Below are 15,940 nucleotides of genomic sequence, written 5' to 3' on the forward strand. Positions count from 1 at the left end.
CACCCTAAAAAATACTTTGACAGCTAAAAATAGTGGTGCTTTGCCATTAATACCTTTGCATCCTTTTCATTTGAGAGTTCCTCCCGGCCCCATGGGAGAGCGCTTCCACAAGGTGAGTTTTGTTCTCATTCAGCTCGTTTCTTTTCATTTCGGATGTACAAAGGGTTATAGATCAGCTAATTAATCATCGCTTTACTAATCATGTTTAATAGTTTCGGTCCCAAAAGTCCGGAGTAAAAAAGGCAGGCATCTACGAAAATGAGATCGAAGATTTGCGTTTAACTCAGTGCGTTGGCCGTGGAAATGTTCACTGAACAATCGATAGACCTTGCCGCGGTTTTGGTTCGACATGTTATTTTGTCACGCTGGCAAGGAAAACCTTACATAGCCGTAATTTGATACAGTTATCGTATGTTAATACACTGAAATGGTTTCCGTAATTTCGTTGAATTTGATCACGAAATTAAATCATGAAATGCTTGAGTTTGCGACCGCTCACCAACGCATTGCCTTTCGCGTAAAATTGAGCTAATTTCAGGAAATCCAGCAATTTTGGGCCGTAGAAAATCCTTTAATTATGATCATTAGGCTATTGAAATTGTTTTACAGAAATTATTTTGGGGAAAAAACTTAAGGAACAGCAGAATTTCTGAATTTTTTACCAGATACATGTAAAATTCAAGTTTGTATGAAAAAGTACTCAATAAAGTTTATTATTATTATTTCGGGCTTTAGTATTCCCGATGGTTACTTACTTATATACTATTTATTTATATTATATATTTTTTGGCGTTCCGCGTTTTAACAGGATTTTCTTATGCGTTCAGGGTTTCAGTAATTTTGTGTTCCTGGTTTTAGTTTTCGGGGTTTTGGTATTCCTCCGTTCCTGGTTTTAGTATTCCGGTGTTCCAATGTTCCGGTGTTCCGGCGTTCTACCGTTCCAGTAAAATTTTACTGTAGTGAGTAATTTATTCAAAAATTGCAGCACGTGCTTCCTTCATTGACAAGGGTTTGGTGCGAGAGTCGCCGACTGTATGGACCAGCCAAATGAGAGCATTTGTGTTGGACGTAGAGTTAATAGAATGTTTGGGGAATTCACAAGCTTTGGAATATCAAGAACAACAGTTAAATGCTGTTTAGCGGAGATCATTAGAGGCAAGCCAGGGCTCGAGGTAAGTTAATTAGCAATCGAATATGAGCTTACATGGCTTCCAAACTCTCAGAAACGCTAAAGTTTAAACAGTTCAGTGTAAAACGAGAAGTCCGTTTTAGAAGCTTGTGGATGGTTTTCTTTCTCATACTGGTCCTGAATTGTAATCTCATTTTCGTTGAGTTGTTTGTATTTAGATCTCTTGACTGTGCAAAACAAGATGGCGGCTGTAGCGTACATTTTACATTTACCACTTTGAGTTTTTTTTTGGAGAAAACACTGAGAAAAGGAGATTGGCTGCAAAAGATATATATCCTAGGGGAAACAATGTAGTAAGAAATCTTTGCTTTATAATATTATAAACACATCAAATGAACTTTCACATATTAAAGATGATTTCAAGTCCGTATTGTGCAGTCTCATCGTCCTAATGTTTATAAAGTCTCAAGTCTCACTCTATGGAATGCAAATCGATGTTATTTGTTTACGAACCGAATACCTTATCTTTGAGGGCTTTCAAATTTTTTTTTTTCCCGACAGTTTCATTTTTTACAGCTGCGAAGTTGTTTCAGCAAGTGATACGAGAAAGAATGAAGTGTAATGCTTCGTGTCCATAATGGCGGTTGACATGAAACTTTGAATTTAATTCATGTAAGTAGTTACGTAATGTTTACATTTAGTGATGTCTTACATGAAACATGGCAAAAAACGCAAACAACTTTCGAGAGCGTGCAGTACGGACTGGAAATCATCTTTAAACCCAAAAGACATCAGATATTTCAGGGAAGGTAATAGTGGAACTCCGGCGGCCTGAAGGGATGCCAAGCGGAGCGCTATAACTATAGTAACAGAACCACATGCATGTATAGAAATAGAAAACTATGCAACTCTTTTTTCATGGTCAACATGGCTAGCAGTGTGGATCGTGGGCGCCAGCACCCAACCACAAAAAAAAAACGTTGCACAACATGGCAGCCATACTCCACCTAATACCAAGTCATGCAGCCTTGGTTTACAGCATACATCTTTGATATTGGACAAACATGTTATGGTCAATTGACACCTGTCAAAACAAGGTATCTGCTGACTAGTATCACATGACTATATCGCGAGCTCAAGTTTAGAGCTCATCAAGGTCACATGTTTTTTAAGTGGACCACTGACCAAGTACTAATATAAATGGGTTTCAACTGGATCGTGGACTCCGGCAAGGTTAACTTGTTGTAAACAGGGCCAGGTTTTTCTTAAGCCAGTTACATAGTTAACGCTAACCCATGAAATTAGTTAAAAGTTAGCCAAAGTATAAATTTTTCTTGTATAAAAATGTTTTTCACTGCTTATGTTTTGTGTAATTTGAGGTTATTCAATCTCAAAAGAGAAGGCCAAACAATTTAAACAGAAAACGTCACTTTCAAGTTACAAACTCAAATCGAATTTCTCGATTATTCTGGGTTGGCTTAATCAGGCTTTGAACAACCTGGCCCAGGAGTTCTGCTTCTAGGCTTGGCTAAATCTATATATTATGGTATTTTTACCTGTTTTACCCATGCTGTTCATGGATACCATGTGACACAGTCTATATGACATACATGTTGGTGACAGATATTATTTCCATTCTAGATAATTTAGTAGAGTTAATATTCTGGTGTTTTGGTTTGCAGCTGGTACTCTGCAATTGTATAGTTCATTCCAATTCTCTTAATTTTATTTTTCATCTTTTCATAGGCTTGGTTATCAGCCACTGTGTTTAACAGTTTGCAGATGATTCATGATGATGAAACAAGTCACAAGGGATTGGGGAGAAAAGTATTCTTAAGTTGTGTTTTATCATAACAGGTGAATACAGTTTCTTCTGTAGTACCGGTATTCCATTCATTCAATACTGATACAGTCAAAGCTCTCGTAAGTGACCACCTTGGAAATTCGAAGAAGTGGTCGTAACTTACATGTATAGAGCTGGTCGCTTACAAGAATGAGCTCCCTTAAGTGACCTTATGGTTAAACAATAGAGGGTGGTCGATTACGAGAGCTTCAGAAACTCATTCATAATTCCTAAAGTGGTCGCAACGGAAATGACCTTGAACTTTTACAAATACTGTACAATACTGCACTGTACAAGATCTTTATCGACGAACCATTAGTGCAGTGTGCAGTTTCATTTAAGTGTTGAATTTATATGTAAAAAACTCTGAGTGGTCACTTACAAGAGCTTAAAAACAAAGGAAGAGTCCAGTTGGCTGTAATCCCAAAAGTGGTCGCAGTCGCTTTTGGGAGTGGTCACTTACGAGAGCTTTTGATTACAAAGTTTAAGTCACAGTTCAAATGGGGTTTCACAAAGGTGGTCGTAACTAGAGCTGGTAGCTTATGAGAGTGGTTGCAAGGAGAGCTTCGACTGTAGTCTCTTTCGTAGCAGCTACTAGTGCAGTCATGCAAAGCCTCTCAAGAGGGAAGGGAGAAGATTGGTGTGACATCCCAAATAAGACTATACCATAAACTGCCGCTTACATGCCCTGGGCTTATACAACTTCCCCAGGGGTTTTGGATGGGCTTTTAAGCGGAGGGGCTCACACCCAAAGGGGCTTATAAGCTAAGGTAATAAAAATATTGTTTCGAAATGAGTTACAGCAGTGTTGATTGAAATACATTTTTTATAGTGGTTTTTAAAAATTAAGCACGCAAAAAAATTAAATACATTTTTTATAGTAGAGAGAGGTGCGGTGGCCTCTTGGTTAGTGTGCTAGTCCCTGGAGCGAGCAGTCCGGGTTCAAGCCCTAGCCGGGGACATGGTGTTGTGTTCTTGGGCAAGACACTTAACTCTCACAGAGCCTCTTGCCACCCAGGAGTATAAACAAGTACTGGTGAATTGTTGGGGATACCTAACAAATTGTGGGGGAGTGACCTGCAATGGACTAGCATCCTGTCCAGGGGGAGTAGAAATACTCCTAGTCGCTTCATGCTACAGAAACCGGGATAAGCTCCGGCAGCTATGAGCCATCCACTCCAAGGCTTCATTTTTTTACAGTGGTTTTTAAAAATTAAGCTTCAAAACATCTTAAGAAATCAAATTCATTTCATTTTAAATTAGAGTGGGGCTTATATCCAGTGGGCTAATAACTGGAAGTAATTTTCTTTGTTTACAGGTAGATGGACCTATTACCGGGCTTGTCAGGCTTTTAGCCAGATGGGCTTGTTTCCTTATAAATTGTTCATTTGAGTAGGCCCTATAGCACATTTTGGACGGCTACTTTTCAAATCCTGGCTAAAAGCCCTGGGGGTGGTTATAAGCACAAGGGCTTGTAAGTGGCAATTTACTGTGTATCCGATAATGTAACCACTTGAATAACAATCGTTCCAGTGTGTTTTACACTAATTTGGAATCATTACTTGTGAATCACTGTGGGTGATATGGCCGACCGTGCTTACTTACAGTAAGTTGGTGATATTCCAACTGAGACCACAAGCTGGGATATTAGTGGCTTTGGTATCAGGGAAACATTTAGTTCTCCTACATATGAAACAGACCCTACATATAGGTCATCATCATTTGACAGCGCTAAGCAAAGAGTCTTTTAAAGTACAATAATAGAGAATTCTTCTACATGCATTTACTGTACATTTATTGCCTGAAATGTCAGTCATCTTCTGCCCTCAACCTAATAAGAAAATAACCTCACGTGAGATGAGATACGAGAGACACCTGAATACTGAGTGTTATAATTCCGCCTGTTGATGTCACATCCTAACTTATGACAGTTTTTCAGAAGTTTGTATTTTTAAACAGACAGCTTGCATTTTTATGTTAATGTGTGCTATCGAATCTGCAATGCAGCATGATTTTGTGTAGGGACTTCCTCGGTTAAGATACATGTATGGTGTTGCTTTCGATTCCTAATACAACATAAAATCGAGACATTGCTGTAAAATCATTTCATTTTGAACTTCAATCCATGCACTGCTGGAAACCAGATGAAGCAGAGTTTATTCTGAACAGTCCTAGTACGGGGCATGAATTTTCCTTTTCTTTCATCCTGCAATACAGCACAGAATTGTTGTTTGTGAACTCCATTTTATAAAGGAATGTTAATTTTTTCCAGCTGTCAAATGACGTATTGCAGTAAGAAAGTCAAGAAATCCATTCAGGAAAATATTTAAAAGAACACACTGAAAACTAATTACAGCAAAGTAATTACACCTCAACTACTAGAAATAAACAGTGGAACCCTTTAACGGTATAATAAGGTTATCTTGACTTGCTAAAAAATGATATTCATTTGGCTTGGATTCATCTTCATAACATTTTTCTTTAACTTAAAGTGTTACTCTGAGGATTCAGGTGAGGAAAAGCAGACAAAATTATTTAAGAACATTTACGGCCGAGCAGTCGAACGTGATACTTAAAGATCTATGACTATTTATTCATGCCTCATTGCACCTTTGCCGGCAACACCCACAAGTAAACCAACAGCCCTTATCTCTTTTTTAACTAATAAGAAACTTATATCCATCCTGCCCAAACTGAAAGCCAATCAGAAATTACTTTAGATATCAGAAACAGTTATTGACATCGCCGGATGGAATTGCATCTATAATGCTCAGCATTCCTGAAAGTGTCTCTCATGCGGGGATCAGGCTGAGGGTGGGAGATAACCGACATTTAGGTTACTGTATATATAATGCACTCCTACTTAGTCAGTTGCCAGAAAGTTTTTGGTACTGTAGTTCCATCCCGGTTTTGTCTATTTTGTAGGTGTATCATTGTCCTGGCCTCTCCAATACTTACCAAGAAAGGATTGATTTAGTTTGCTTTCTCCAACAGTTTCTTGATGACTGATTTCATTTACAATGAAGCAAGTAACTAAAAGATTGGAAAGGAAGTTATCTGTCATTGGGTAATCTAGCAAATGGTAAACCGTACACTTTTCTTTTTCAGTAAAATCAGTATTTCTTTGAGACAGACTGTTTGCATGTACATGTAGTTTATAAACCTGTTCCTGAGGACATTAAATTTTCTTGTTATTTTAATGATTTTTTTTTTTTTTTTTTGCAAGAGTTTGTTCTGCAAAGTCTTAAGAGCCTCCCCATTGAGGAAGCTTGTTGTTTTGTAAATACTGGTATCCAGAAATGTTGTTTCTTTTCCAGAAATTTCAGCCATAAATGGTTTGTGGGGTGGTGATAATTTTGTTTGCTTATTCAATGAACTGCATGAACCTTTCTCTGTTACTTTATACAAGTTCAGAGGAGAAATATGTTGTCTATATAAGGTCTCCAAACAAGTGGTAATGCAATCTATTTTATTTTAACACTTTTTTTTTAATCTTAAGTCCCTGCTACTCACCCCAGAGGAAAAGTTGATAAATTATTTAGTAATTTTGAGGTAAACTTTTCCCTTGAGTCACAGCCTGTTGCATGAAAAAAAATTGCAAATTTACATTACTCCCTCCACTATATACATGTATTGCCTGGTAAAATACTTGCAGGTTGTGGGGGCGGAGGGGAAGGGGAAGGGGACAACTTGGAAAACTGCCTAGTGCATTATTCCGAGCATTTTCTTCACAAATTTAATAAAATAATAATTAAAAAAAACAAAAACAAATCAAAACTTGAAAAAGTGACTTCAAGAGAAACAACATAACTGAACTTTGCCAACACTGTAAAAAATGTATAGCAATTCTTTGGGGTCGAATTATCCTGAAATTTATGATAAATAGCAGGTAGTGATCTCTGCTGTCATGGGCCTTTCTGATTTCCTTTAATAATGATTTATGGTTCATTCTGCCAGATCTCCAAGTTAGAGTACAGTTATTTATTAAACTGCTTCTTTCAACAGTTAATGTTGATGATTCTTGACGATGGATCAGTTTGAAAGGATTGAGAAAAAAGCTTCTCTGTTTCATTACAGCAGGTGAATACAGTTTCTTGTCTAGGGTTCGGAACCATGTTAATCTGTTTTGAGCTGCGTCATTCTAAGGAACCATGCATCAGATAGTCCCATATGTAGCTGTTACCTGTGTCATCAGGCAACACTTCTTTCCAGAGAGAAAGGTGTTTTAAAGTGTTTGGCTGAATAATGACCCAAATGACAACTGTGGAGACTATACATCTGCTATTTTAATTACTTGAATAATACCGGGTAATTACTTAATTCTAATGATCACAGCAATGAACTGTTACACCAAGGAACCATTACATTTACCTTTAAATCACCCTGAGTAATATGGCCAACCATTCAAAGTTAAGTTGATGATATTCCATCTCTGGTTGGGCCAGGACAACCTTTTGCCCATGTAAAGCAGACCCTATACAACTTCATAAATCGATCTCCCAGTGTGATTCGTCAGCTCATATAAACAAACACTTTACATTATTTTTCTTAAAGTACAATTTATAACATGTTTACCCACAACAACAATGCATTTTGCCAGCTGCCAGAAATTTTGGACAGTACCGCAGTTCTATTCATTTCTCAAGTATAAAATTGTCATCTCTACTAATGAGCGAGAAAGCATTGATTAAATTTGCTTTTTCCAACAGTTTCTGGATGACTGATACCATTAACAATGGAACAATTAGCAAAAAGATTGGATAGAACCTTATCTCCATCATAGCATTGAAATGGTGAGTACAGTGTCTTCAGCGACTTTTAAATAAAATGCATAATAATCTCCTCAGAGCTTTATTATCTAGCTCTCTGCACGCACTGCAGGCCTATGATGAGGGAGCATCATAGGCCTGCAGTGCGTGCAGAGAGCTAGATAATAAAGCTCTGAGGAGATAATTATTATCTTTAAGTAAGAGCCTGTTTACTACCATGGTCCCAGAGGTTTTTCTTGATTTTTCTCCACATGAGAGAGCCATGAAGCAGTGAACACAAGGTGAGAAGGGGTGAGAAAGAAAACTTTCTTTCTCACCACTTCGAGACTCATGTTCGCCACTTCGCAGCTCTTAGACCAGGACACCAGTTTACTGGTATGATTAAATCTGGGGAATCAAAGCCAACTGTAAGTTTGAACAACATCCTTAAATTGAAATAACCAAGGGATTTGTCCCAAAAAGATATGGAGAAGGGGTGGGCAAGGGGGGGGGGGGGGGGGGTAGAAGAATGCTGTGAGTGATGGACAAGTATCTGGGTTGAGCTTGCACAGGAGCACCTCAAGTGGGTGAACCATTTTGTATCCAGAGTTTCGATCTACAGCTGTCAAGAGATAGTGATCTAAGGGAAACCTCGCCCCCTCTGCCTTCACCAACATGTAGGGGCTCCTCCAATCAATTCAACCAGGATGGAGTGCCCTCATGAAAACCAGCGAAGGCTGATGTGGCTTTCCCTCTAAATATTATAATTTATCTTTTATCTTTATGAGCGTGGTTAATACATGTACTGCGTTAGGCACCTGATGGAGTGTTTGTAATCTGTAAAGAAATTTTAAATTTGGTGATGACTGCAGTATGTGTTGTGCACATACAGTTAAGGAGAAAAAAAAGGTTACTCTCAGACAGGAGATATTGTCTAGAATGATGTATCAAAAAATCCTCATCAACAATGAGATTAATAATGAGCTGAGATTTCTATCGCGTGATATTGCACCCGAGTCAAACTGTCTGTTTTACTGATGAAAACATGATTTTCAATTTGGCATCTAGAGAGGTTATCAAATTTGTAACATTAAACAAGGTGTTAGGTCACAGTGTAATGAAATACATGTAGTTATGAAATATCGCCTAAAACCTCGAAATATTGTTTTATTTTATTTTTTTATGAAACCACACATGAAATGCCAGGGATGGATACTGTTTAATAAATTTTATAAAGTACATGAAAGATGATGGCCAAAAATGGCGTCAATAAATGTTCCAGTCGATAAAAATATTAACCTTCGCATGGGTTGTCATTTCACCAAGCTGATATTCGTGTTTCTTGTAACTGGGGCAATAGTAACTTGTAACTACAGGTTTGATCTACAGTGTCTAAAATAATATGCTATACAACTTACTTTATATTTGATTTTTCTTTCTAGGTTGACAAAGACATACATCCGAAAGCTCCCTGCAGTCATCAAAGAGCAAAGCAAGGCAAAGCAGATTGTAATAAAACGACTTTTGGCAGGAAATTGCCCGAGATAAATGCTGTGCTTTTTTAGTGGCTGAGGAAAAAGCCAACAAAATTGTCTTAGGAGTAACAGTTCACACTTTCAAACCAAACAGGAGAAAAGTCGAAAAAACTCCTCAAGCCTTTTGACAGCGATATTGTTATTAAAACATTTGCGTTTTTTTAGCGGGAAAATTTCCTTAGTTTACGATATTGCGCTTTTGAGAGACCAAAAAAAGTCGGAAAAAAAATTAAGTCTTTTGGCGGGAAAATGTTTCCTTTGTTTACGATATTGCGCTTTTAAAAGAGGCCAAAAAAATGTCGAAAAAAAAAAACTAAGTCTTTTGGCGGGAAAGTTGTCCTTAGAAAAAAAAAGGTCTGTGCTTTTGAATGGTGTCTGGTTTTGAGTCAAAATATATACTAAGTCTTTTGGCGGGAAAAATTTTGCACTGTGCAACAGATTTATCCCATCAAAAGTCAAAGTATATGTTTGATTTCTGGCTAGACTCTGTTCAAAAGGCCAGAATTTTTTTTCTCTTTGGCAACCCTACATAGTCAAAAAATAGTAAAAGAGATAGCCTACATTTCTTCTAGTTACCAGTCCTCTTTTAAAAGCGCAATATTTTTTTTCTTTCTGTTGTAAAATGAAAGACAAAAGAGAAATAAAACAAACACTAGTTGTAAAATATTTTATTGTTTTCCACCGTTAATGTAATTTACAAGTTTCATTAAGGTAAACTTGTGTGCAACACTTAAATTGGTACATAGAGTATACTATTAAAGAAGTGGGAAAAAAATTCAGTCTGAAAATCACTTGTAGTAATTAGACGAAATTGCTTAGGCGAAGAAATACTGACTCTGAAACATCTAAAATTATTACAAGGATCGCCAGAAATAAGTACAATTCTGGCAAAAAAAAAACTAATCATGAAATGTCTAAATTAAGAAATACAGAAATCGATCCTAAAACTACAGATTAGTAAAAAAATTACCCAGTTTTTATGAAGGAAGTGTTCCGAAGTTATTGGTAAACATGGAAATAAATTCAAACTAGCTCATTGGTTTTTTACATGAATTTCAAGTAACCATTTGCTCTGGTTTTAAAAAATAAATTTTTCGTTGACTTATACTTGATAGTCTTGCAACAATATTTTTTTGTGAAAAGTTCTAAAAGCGTTAGATATGTATTAAATGCGGATCCGTGTTGTAAACTGAAGCCACGCGGAATATACAATTCATACGCTAAAAACGCTTAAAAACTTGTTTGTCTAGTGCTTGCCGAATTTACCGTAATGAAACAGCGAAATTTGGCGACATAGAGGACAATTCCAACTGACTTCGTGGTAAACAAGCAAGCGAAAATTTTCTCCAACTAAATGAACGTCGGCAAAGAAAAATCCATGCTATGAATCGAAATGTTACTGAATGCACAATTCATTCGCTAATTTTTAGTTTCAAACTTTGCTGTAAACTATTCCGTAAGCTTTAGAAAGTGTCAAATTTGACTGTAATCAAACAGCAAAGACTAGAGAGATTCGAGACAATTCCAGCTAATTCAAAATTTGAATGATCTGCTGAAAGATTTGAGTGTAGTATATAGTACATGCCAAATTTGACTGCAAATGGCGAGAGTTAAGACAATTTCAGCTGACTGCGTTAAACAAGCAAACGACAATTTCTTCCAAGAAATTTGTTTTGGTCTGTGGTTTTAATAACATGGATCCGCGTTTATTCAATACCTTCAAACACAGTAGACTCGAGTTCAAGGTATGAATTCTCTTTTCTAATTCCTATACGTCTCTTTTAGCATAAGTTGTGAGAATTTGCAGATACATCAAGAAAATAAAGATGCAGATTTTCACATCACTTTTGACTGTCGCGGTCACGGTTTCTACGGTTTTAGCATCTAAACTATTGTTCTATACCTAACAAAGCACCGAAACCACACAAGCATGATCAAGAACCTTCATGTAAGCAGACATCTGACGTCCATAAGAATCCAAGCTATGCAAGCCATAAAAATAAACCATCGAGAGTCCACCAGACAATGATGATTCGCAGCAAGGAATTACTATAAGATAATAAAGGCAAAAGATCAGGTTAACACTCGGCAACTAAATACATATTCCACTGGTCAAATTGTGAATGCACATAACGTCCGAACTCGAGTAACAACAACAACCATTTTATTTTGCATAATACAGAGAATATCATACAGCAAAAGAGTACATGAAACTTAAATAAGCAAAAAAAAAAACTACTCAAAATAGTAGAAACTAAACGAGCTAAGTAGTTACAAGAATTATTACGCTTTAAATCGGTTGTAGGAAAAATAAAGAAAAGAAGAGGTAGAAAGAGAAAAAAAAATATAGATATAAATGTAAAAAGAAATATAAGTAGTAACAGTACCAGTTATAGACAGAGCATTGTTTAATTAAGAGCGATAGTGACTTAAAGAAAAAATACTAAGCTAGAATTAAGCGCAAGAACTTAGAAGTTGCTTAGTCGAGTCCTTAGTCAACGAGTAAAATACGTTCACGATAATAATTTTGTGTTATAAGCAAATAGACCGATTTCGATTTATTAAAATTCAGCTTAGAACAATGGACCTCAGCACGAGGCTCTGGGGAATAAACCCCACAAACTCTGTAGTTATTCCCCAGAGACTCGTACTGAGGTCGATTGTTTTAGGCTGAATTTCAATACATCGAAGTAGGCCATGTTTGATATATCAATATTCTAACATGGCTCCGAGGCCTTCAGGTCACAATTGCAAATTTTTAAAGTTTCTTTTGTCCCGCAATTTCCAAAAGACAGTTGGATACAAAGAAAACAACGCCTAGACGTTTGTCCCGAAAGCCTCGGAGCCAAGTTGGAATATTAATATATCGAACGTGACCTATTGTTCTATTAGCCATGCGGTCCTACAAGACAGGAACACCAGCCGGGTTGTTCGAAAGCCGATTAACACTAACCCAGGATTAAACGTCAACCGAAGTATTAATTTTCCTTGTATACAAATGTTTTTCTGTGCTTGTGCTTTGCGTACTTCGAGACTATTCAAACTGAAAACTGAAGGACAAGCAATATAAACAGAAAACCTCGCCGAAAAGTTACAAAAATGAAATCAAAATTCTCGCTAAGCTTGGGTTAGCTTAATCAGGCTTTGAAAAAACCGGGCCAGGAATCAAACTGGTCGTTTTGAAAACATCGGAGAGCAACGGACAATTTTTTAACTGTCAGTTACCAAGTCTTTTATTTTTCGCCTTTTTGTTGCAAACGTGACACAAGTGTTTAAATTTTTGGCGTATTATTTATTTCATTATTGTAAACACAAAGGCGTTGTGAAAAAAAAAAGTAATAATGAGACTGGAATCTGCTAGAAATCTTCCGATGTAGATCTGCTCATCTGTGCAGAAATCACGTTACTAATTATTAATTTGCATTATAATGAAAAATGCAAAACAAACCGCCCTATGAAGGTTATTCAAGGTCACCAAACTCCAGAGGGGAGAATAAAAAGGGAGTGTTCTGAACAGCGAAACTATTTGTCAATATTCGTTAATACCACAATGAAAGCCCGATTCAGTTGTATAAACTATTTAGTTATCCGTTCTTAAGAAATGTGATGCCTCAAACAAAACTTCTTACGTAGAAAAATATCCACAAGAAACTTTAGTTAGAATTTGACTGGAAAATGTCAGTTGCGTTTTTCTAATAAAGGTTTTCAAAAGCCCGCAATGCATTCTCGACAAGATATGACAGATATATCCTTTCGAAGCAAAAACAAATTTCGAATCTTGTTGGCCCTTGAAATTATCCGGTTGCCTTAACTGTTCAAAACTCGTGCCTTTTGGCGTAAAAGTGTAATTTACTAATTTAATTCACTAATTGAGAGATTATTTCAGTTCACACAAGCGAGGTTTACTGCTTTGCAAGTTCACGGTGATTCGACTGAAGTTTCCGACAATTCAACTATAATGAGAAAAAACAACAACAACAGCGACAACAACGACAAACAAAATGCGTGTAAGAGAAGTGGCGTAAAGAAGAAGGCAAAGGAAAAATATCCATGAAAGAACGTAAAAAAATTCTTCACAAACAATGGCCGAAATAACAACTCTTGCAAGCTAAAAATCAAAGTCGAATGGTAAACATGCGCCTGCACTCATAGTGTTCAACGGATTCTTCCCACCCGAAGAAGGGCCTCAAGGCTTCTGCGGAGAAGAGAGCAAGATCTCATCCAATCAAGGCGACGTTTGTGTCTTATGATATCCCTAAATTGTCATGAAGCAGATGGGTGATGACAGAAAGTAAAAATCTTAAACTTTGGCATAGTGGCTTGATGTACTACCAAATTCTCAGAACTGACACTAAAGGAAATCCATAGCGGTCTGTGAGGAGAATATAAATTTTGATTTATAAAAGATGCCAGTGAACGGTTTAAGTTACCTGAAGTAATCGTGCCGTGGATGACACCACTGAGACCTCTGTCCGTTTCATCGTCATTACTCAGTCCCGAAAAACGATAAAATTTAAAAAAATACACAAATTATTTGCCAGTGTTTTTCAGGATACCTAAGCATTCAGCCTTCTCTAATCAAGCTCGTAATACTGATACTAATACGTGCCTGTAACAAGCCATTTCATTGCGTTGAAACAAGTAATTTGAAAATAATGAGCGAATTCAACATGCAGTTTCGAAAATAAGAAATCAATTGCATCAGTTCTTCGGAAGTTTTTTATTACAAAATATCACCATCAGGATGAATTCACCGATAGTCTGAAGTTTTAAATGTCGACGTTCATGATTGAGTGGACCGAGGGTTTAGCTGATAAATTTGAAGAGTGCTTATTGTTTCTAAATGTTTACCAGTATTCATAGAAAACGTTCGAAGAAGAAAGAGGCTAATTTGTATAAATTAACTCTACAAAATGTAATGTTTTCAGTCACAGTCTGTTCTTACCTTGGTAGACGCAAAAACCATCTTATTCGAAGCACGTCCTTGCAAGGTTTGCTTGGAGTAAATTCTTAATGCATGCTTTTCGTTCAAAACGAAGGGACAGTCCAAATGAGAGCTTGGTACTGCAGTGTTCCTAAAAGTGGCCGAGAGCTACTTAAAGAGCTAGTTTAGAGCAAATTTCCGCTAGTTGAATTCTTGAACGGGATGGTACATGCAGATGTACGACCAAGCAACTCAACGGAGCAAATGTTTCAGCGATGTATAATTTGCAATTTACATTTGCACAAGTTTTGCCACCACACAACCCATGGCTGATTAAATGCAATCATTTGATTGGTTCGTCTTCTCATTTCAATAAGTGCGGGATATTTAAATTTCATTTGTATACGCGCAGGAACCCGTGCGAAACCGATAACTGCCAATGTTTCGTCAAGCATTGACTGGACAAACATATCTTTTAAAGCAATGGCAAATGTTTCAATTACAGGAAGACTCGCAAAAATGCTTCTATTGCAAAAACATTATTTCGACTCCGTAAATAATCAGTTCGTCTTGAAATAACAACTGAAGAGGCTCAAAAGTCATCTCTTTAAAACAGTTTAGCCCATGATTTCTAATTCCGCCGGAACAAGGCGACAGAAAAAGTGGAAGTTGCCCGATTTAAAGAACCACTTTCGCCTTAGGCCGCGCGGTTAAGACTGACTGGAGTGCAATTTGGTTTGCAGTCATACGTGTGAATAGGACGATCGCCAAGCGATGACCGATTTATTTAATCACGAGTATGATTACAGACCCAGTAGGCCTATTGCAACAGCTGGTCATGTGACGTGCTCTTCAAGAACACACAAGGGAGTTTAAGCAAACCACGACGACGACGGCAACGAGACCGTCACCAAACAAAACGTTTAATGAGGAAAACAAGCTGTGCACGTGCGTTATAAATCTTTGTACATTTCTTTGCCGTCCTCATCAAAACAACAACGTGAAATGACAAAGCTCTGCGTAGTCTGAGCAACGTGAACGACGACGGCTAATGTTTCGTATTTCCATTTGGAATTGAACGCTGTCATTGCATATTTAGCTTGAACACCTTTTTAAAGCCATTGGCGTACTGAACAGATCTAGACAATTGCGAATTTCGGTGGAAAATTTAATAAAGTTTTAACTTGGCGCCGTCCTCGCCGTCACCGTTGTCGTTGCTTAAGCTCCCTATTGACGTAGTGTAGTCCGCTTTGTATGGGCGGGGCCTGATTTAGGCCCCGCCCATATTACGCCGACTACACTACGTCAATACGCCCGCACTATACGCCGGAGAAATTTGAAAACGCAGCTTTATTTTTATGGTTAGACTTGCCATCGACACCAATCTATCTCGAGAACGGAGCTTTCCATAAGCTCTCTTCAAACCGAGGAATTTGAAAGCGCCGGCTTAGCGTTCTAGTGTACACGGAAAACATTTTGAAAACGGATCGGAGCTTTCCGAAAACGATGACGTCGCAATAATCACGTGATTTCCCTGCTCGAGTTTTCCTCAAACACAAATCCAAAATGACCGGTGATTGTTGCGTTTTTAAATTTCTCCGGCGTAGTGTGAAAGGAAAACATCTGATGTGTTTTCAGAGCGAAAACGCCGTTTTCTAATTTCACCGACGTCGTGTTAGCCTTCGAACGCAGACGTATTTTCAGCTCTCGCTTGTCACTTCATCACTTCATCACTTCTACACAATACCTTCTAATTTGTGC

The 15,940-nt window shown here is 37.5% G+C and overlaps 1 long non-coding RNA gene across 3 annotated transcripts; it reads left to right on the forward strand.

The window, feature by feature from the left end:
* The first annotated feature begins 959 nt into the window (after positions 1 to 959).
* On the forward strand, positions 960 to 9,919 carry LOC149116366 (uncharacterized). 3 transcript variants are annotated; one of them, XR_016205391.1, is made up of 7 exons: positions 960 to 1,172; positions 2,876 to 2,986; positions 4,291 to 4,446; positions 5,967 to 6,054; positions 6,978 to 7,052; positions 7,682 to 7,765; positions 9,163 to 9,919. It is a non-coding gene; the product is annotated as an uncharacterized LOC149116366 (long non-coding RNA). The 3 variants fall into 3 exon arrangements; XR_016205390.1 differs by lacking the exon at positions 4,291 to 4,446 and having other exon boundaries at positions 5,898 to 6,054; XR_016205389.1 differs by lacking the exon at positions 4,291 to 4,446 and having other exon boundaries at positions 963 to 1,172.
* The last annotated feature ends 6,021 nt before the right edge of the window (positions 9,920 to 15,940 follow it).

The sequence above is a fragment of the Orbicella faveolata genome, unplaced genomic scaffold (assembly GCF_042242905.1).
Source record: "Orbicella faveolata isolate gen_17 unplaced genomic scaffold, um_ofav_v1 contig_12, whole genome shotgun sequence".
Taxonomy (NCBI): domain Eukaryota; kingdom Metazoa; phylum Cnidaria; class Anthozoa; order Scleractinia; family Merulinidae; genus Orbicella; species Orbicella faveolata.